This window comes from Microcaecilia unicolor, chromosome 3 (assembly GCF_901765095.1).
Source record: "Microcaecilia unicolor chromosome 3, aMicUni1.1, whole genome shotgun sequence".
In the NCBI taxonomy this organism is placed as follows: Eukaryota; Metazoa; Chordata; class Amphibia; order Gymnophiona; family Siphonopidae; genus Microcaecilia; species Microcaecilia unicolor.
In genome coordinates, this window is record NC_044033.1 from 179,789,383 (window position 1) to 179,795,200 (window position 5,818).

Sequence of the window (5,818 nt, forward strand, 5' to 3'; positions counted from 1 at the left end):
GGGGCGTAGCCAGACAGCAGATTTTGGGTGGGCCTAGTCAAGAAGTGGGTGGGCACCAAGTGTTCTCCTTCCCCCCCCCCCCCCCCCCCCCCCCCAGTGCGATGAGGCCAGTATCAGCAGCTTAGGAAGCTTAGACTGCTGAAGTAGAAAGCAGTGTTTTCAGCACCATCAGGGGGAGGTCTTCAGCTGGCAAAGCTTGGGATCCCCACTAGCTAGCACTAAATATGTGCTGCTGTTGGGTGGGCCTGAGCCCTAAGTGGATGGGCCCCGGCCCACCCAGGCCCACCTGTGGCTATGCCACTGGTGGCAGGGCTGCAGCAGTGGTGGTAGGGGGGGAGATGGGAAGCTGTAAAGGGACATATTGCCTCCTGCTGCTTCTAAGAGACTGGACTGCCAAATTAAAAAAAAAACAAAATCCCACCACCTACTGCTTCCACACTCCACCCCATACCAACAAATAACTGCAGCTAGGGCTGAAGTACAGTATTCAGCTCTTGAAGGCTACTTTGGAACTGGGGGGTGAGGGAAGTACTCCAGCCCCTACTAAGCCACAATCCCTCAGTACAGATTTGCTTCCCTCATACAGTATTAAATCAATTCTGCATCCACACAACCCCCTAGCCTTCCTTCAACAATGGGACGGGAGCGATACTGGATCCATGGAGAGACAGAAAGTGATGAAAGATTAAAAGATGCCACTGCAAAACATTTACCAACAAACAAAAAAGAAAACAATTGAAAGTGTAAGATTCACTAAATCCCCTGATCACAGGTCACTGCATCTCCCCTTACTTACTCCTTCCACCTCCTGTGGACACTATTTCCCCTTCTCTACCCCCAGGTGTCCAGCATTTCCCCTCTCTTCCCTAGTTCCCCCTGCCATTCCTGCTGCTGCCCCACCACCTATCACCACAGGAGCTCAAAGAAAATAAAGGCTTTGGGATGGGAGGTGGTGAGAGGGGGGAGGCAGCAGTGCAGCTCTGGCAGAGCTGGCAAGGACAGCAGCAGGGAAGCCCTTTAAAAGTTGCTGTGAGTGGTGGGCATTTCAGCATCCCAGAATGCATGCACACAGAGTCAAGGCCTGCTGCATCTTACCCCCTCCTTTGTTCTGTCCAAGAAGGTAGGACATGGCAGACCTCAAGCACACATGCACTGAGAAGCTGAAAGGCCTATTATTGACAGTAGCTTTTAAAGGATTTCCTTCCAACTATCTTTGCCAGCTATGCCACTGTGGCAATGCACTACCACCCCCTGAAGCCTGCTGCCCTAGAGAGATGCCACGCTCTTGAAATCTTTAAATTAGTTACCTACATCAGCTCAGACTGAGTTTAATATTCTCAGTTTGGCATTTAAGTTGATGTATAGCAAATGTACTTTGTATTTAATATAGGTCTGCATTTCGATTAAAATTTTTAATCACAATTAATCATGAGATTTAAAACAAAAAAAAGAGTGTGATCGTGATTAATTGCACAATTAAAGTTATTTATTTGTTTTATTTTAAATATTTATTTATTTCTCATTGAAGTTCCTTAAGACTCTGGGTAAGTCACTCAACCCTGTAAGCGCAGAAAGGCAGTATATCAAATCCCATCCCCTTTCCCTTCTCGGGATACCCTCGGATCCAGCATCTCTCCCTTTCTCTTCCTTCCCTCCCTCTCCAGTTCCCCAGGTCCATTCTCTCTCTCTCCCCCCCTCTCCTCCACTCCCATAAGCAGTGACACAAACTTGGTAGTGAGTAGCACCAAACTCTTCTCTTGGCTGCTGGAGATCACTGTCTCAGTCATAACTTCCACTGGTGGCCCCTCCAGTTCTGTTCACGGGTTTGCTATGACTTCCTTTCCCCCAACCAAGATTCAGCATTTCCCCCCCCTTCTCAATCCCCCCTTGCTGGTCTACCTTAAAGGTTGTCGTCTGTTGTCCCCGGGAGCGGCAGCGTTGCACAAACACTGGTCTGAAGCATCCTGCCCATGCAGAAACAGGAAGTGATGTCATAGGTGGTGGGACAGGCTAGAGAGAATGCTTCGGAGCAGGCCGCAGACAGCATATGTATAATGCTGCTAGGGACTAACAGAAGACCATCTTTAAGGTAGATCACTGTGTGTGTGTGTGGGGGGGGGGGTATTATGCTGAATTATGGGTGGGGGGAAGATGCTGGATCGCGCAGAGGACAGGGTTTGGGAATGGAAAAGGCAGAAGAGATGTTTGAAGGAGACAGAAGACGCTGTAATGTGAATAATTTTTTAAAATCATGATTAATAATTAATGCATTCATCACCGAGTTAACTGTGATTAACATGCAGCCTAATTTAATATCTTGGTTAAAGGTTAAATCATATTCAGTCTCTAATCATAGAATTCATTTGAATAAGTTTGAATTGGCCTCAGCTTCAGTGACCTGTTTAGCCTCTTCTAGAAAAAAAATCATTTTATCATTGCTACTCTAGTTCTCTTCCTGTTAATATCAGAGGTATAACGAACTATTTGCAATTTTTAAAACTCTTGGTTTTGGCTATTCAGTAAGTATTATAATGAGAATATTTTGTGCTGATATTTGCTACCCATTGGGAAGGCTATAGTACCTTGTCTGAAATTTATATTTTGTTACATTTCTTTAACCATATTATGTAATTGTTCTCTCTGTGATTGGCCACAACTTTTAATATTGTTAACATCCCAGAGCTAAGGGTTAGGGCAGCATTGCAACTCTCTATCCTATTATACAATGGAGTTCCTTTCCACTCTTTATATTTTAAAATTGTAAACTGCCTTGTTTCCACGTGAAAGTGCATTGTATCAAATACATTAATCTCTACAACATTATACCAAGAGCAACTCAAATGTTGTTCTCACAGCGTGTGGTTGCCTTAATATTTAAACTTCAATTAACTGGACCTCAATGCATCCACCCTTGGCATTTCACCTTCAGGTGAATGCGCCCTTTTATTACAAAAGAATGCCAAAGTTGTCAATGGAGCTAATCCTATCACTGGTCCTTTTTTATTTATCTAGACTAATAGATAAGATGCCCATGCAAAAAACTCTATTAGAGAGAAAAACCATTGGATATCCTCTATCTGTCTCTGTGCAAATAACCACTCACTGTGAGAACAAAGCACGTTAATGATTATGAACTCTTATCTTAAACTATTCTTCAAATACACTAACAGTGAAAACTTTCCCCTTGGATCCCTGCATTTCAACTACCCATGGCCTGTACTTATCTCTTGCTCTGCTTCTGTTTGCACTGCACTGTGCTAGTTATTCTTTGCAATCTATTTGTTTCCTTCCTGAAGGGAAGGAGCAGATGTGCAGGAGAAGAAATAAATACAGCATATACCTACCCAAGGAGGAATCAGCACTGTTAATATCAGAGGTATAACGAACTATTTGCAATTTTGAAACCTCTTGGTTTTGGCTCTTCAGTAAGTATTATAATGAGAATATTTTGTGCTGATATTTGCTACCCATTGGGAAGGCTATAGTATCTTGTCAGCTAGGAACGCACCAGCCGGCTGGGACACGCTAAATAGATTGCAAAGAACAACCTAGCACAGTGCAGTGCAAACAGAAGCAGAGCAAGAGATAAGAACGGGGCTGAGGGTGGGTAGTTGAAGTGCTAGGATCCATGGGGAAAGTTTTCACTGTTTTAGTGTATTTGAAGAATAGTTTAAGATAAGAGGTCATAATCATTAACCTGTTTTGTTCTCACAGCAGTGGTTAGTTGCCCAGAGACAGATAGAAGATATCCAATGGTTTTTCTCTCTAATAGAGTTTTTTTGAGTGGAGGAGTGGCCTAGTGGTTAGAGCACTGGTCTTGCAATCCAGAGTTCTGCTGCTTGCCACCAAAGAGGCCTCCCAGCCTCTGTGGCAGCCCTTTATTTGATTCTCGCGCCGCCAGGCATGATCCCACCCCCTTTCCGGCCTCCCCGCCAATCCTTGCCGGTGTCTCCTGTGACATCACTCTATCTTAGGCGGGGAAGCCGGAGGACTGTGCGATCCCGGGAGCTACCGCTAGGCAGCCGCCATATTATTTGCGGCTGCTCGCTATGCAGCTCGCCGGCCTTCTTTTCTCTCTAACAGAGTTTTTTGAGTGGAGGAGTGGCCTAGTGGTTAGAGCACTGGTCTTGCAATCCAGAGGTGGCCGCTTCAAATCCCACTGCTGCTCCTTGTGATCTTGGCAAGTCACTTAACCCTCCATTATCTCAGGTTCAAACTTAGATTGTGAGCCTTCCTGGGACAGAGAAATAGCCAGTGTACCTGAATCTAACTCACTTTGAGCTACTACTGAAAAAGGTGTGCGCAAAATATAAATAAAGTTACCATGTTGTTCTAGGGATGCTGTTTCACATGCTTATCAATATTGCTGGTTAGTGTAAAAATCATTTCTCTATGTGTTGCTTCTGCAGAGGCTATCAACACCAACACCCCCTTCCCACCCCGCTCCAACCTCCACATTCTAGCCTTAGTATGCTTCTTTCTCTCTGCAGTAACTGAAGACAATGCAAATAAGATTTTAGTCAGAAAACAGAGCAGATTTGCATGGCAGTTGCAGAGTAATTGCAAGCATAGATGTTAGCTAGGGGTCCAATCTTCTACACTCACATTTTAACTCCAGAACAATTTGAGTTAATAAGAAGAAGCCATTTCATGGTGTTCCTGTCCCATCTCATGCATTGTGTTCTGTCTCAGTATATCAGGTGAATCTACCTACAGTTGTGCTCTGGCTGGTTCATATTATATATTTATGACTCCCATAGTGAAGCATTGGAATTTCTGTCACTTTCACGCACCTGCACCCTGATAAACTGCAAGGTGACAAATATATATTGAGAACTTGCTCAGCTAGGAAAAAAAAAAACATTACAGTGCATCTGTAAGTAACCAATCCATTGAGAAAATGATTTAATCAAACAAGCAGGTGACCAACCTATTCAGAAATCTGAGCATTTTCCTGAGACAAATAGCAACACAAGTTAATACATTTTTCTATTTTTTTTCTACTTGGGTAATGGAATTATAGGATGTCACATTTGTAAATCGTTTTCTTTTCATATGGAACTCTTTAAATCCTAGAAAACCAGAACTCTTCACAAAGAAGCATCACTGTTGGGGTGCATACAACATGCATACATGACTGAAAAAAGTGAGAAGAAAAATCCCCAACGCATTATCAACCCAATTGTTCCTCAGCTACAACCAATTGTTCCTCAGTTACAATCTAGCAAACTGAAGCACACAGATGTAATGAGCCAGTCATATTCAGAGAACCTTAATTTGAAGTGAGGCACCGGGAATATTGAGCCCCGATTATACCAACATGGCCATACAGAGATTAAGCGACTTGCCTCCAAATCACAGAGTTGACGCTTTACTGACAAGCTAACACTGCAGAACAAGCCTTCATTGCTCCACTCTCTCTCTCTCTCTCTCTCTACCACCCACACAGAAACCGTTTTCCCTCTGACCGACTGATTCTGCAAAAAAAAAAAAAAAAAAGTGTGGCAAACAACACGTTGCCAAAGTTTTCCATCCTCAGACACACTTGCACTTGGGCTGAAGTAACGAATCTCAGAGCTACTGAAGTGACCCCGTGTGGTGAAGTAGCCAGCGCTGGGCTTTTGCATGCCCACCATCGCAGTGCACTTATGTGCCAGGCTGTGGTCCCAATTTCTACCCTTTGAAAACCAATTGCTGCAGGCGATTTCAGAAAGCCGGGAGCAGCAGCAGCAACTGACTCTGCTTTCTTTTAGCACTGCCACTGCCTGGTCCCCGGGGGAGGTTGGCTTGATTGCGAAATGATGGTGACTGTACTTGC

General features: G+C 44.2%; 1 protein-coding gene across 1 annotated transcript in view; it reads right to left on the reverse strand.

Moving 5' to 3' along the window:
* NAB2 (NGFI-A binding protein 2) overlaps nt 1–5,818 on the reverse strand; it is a 63,573-nt gene that overhangs the window by 57,295 nt on the left and 460 nt on the right. The gene's annotated exons all lie outside the window — the stretch shown is intronic.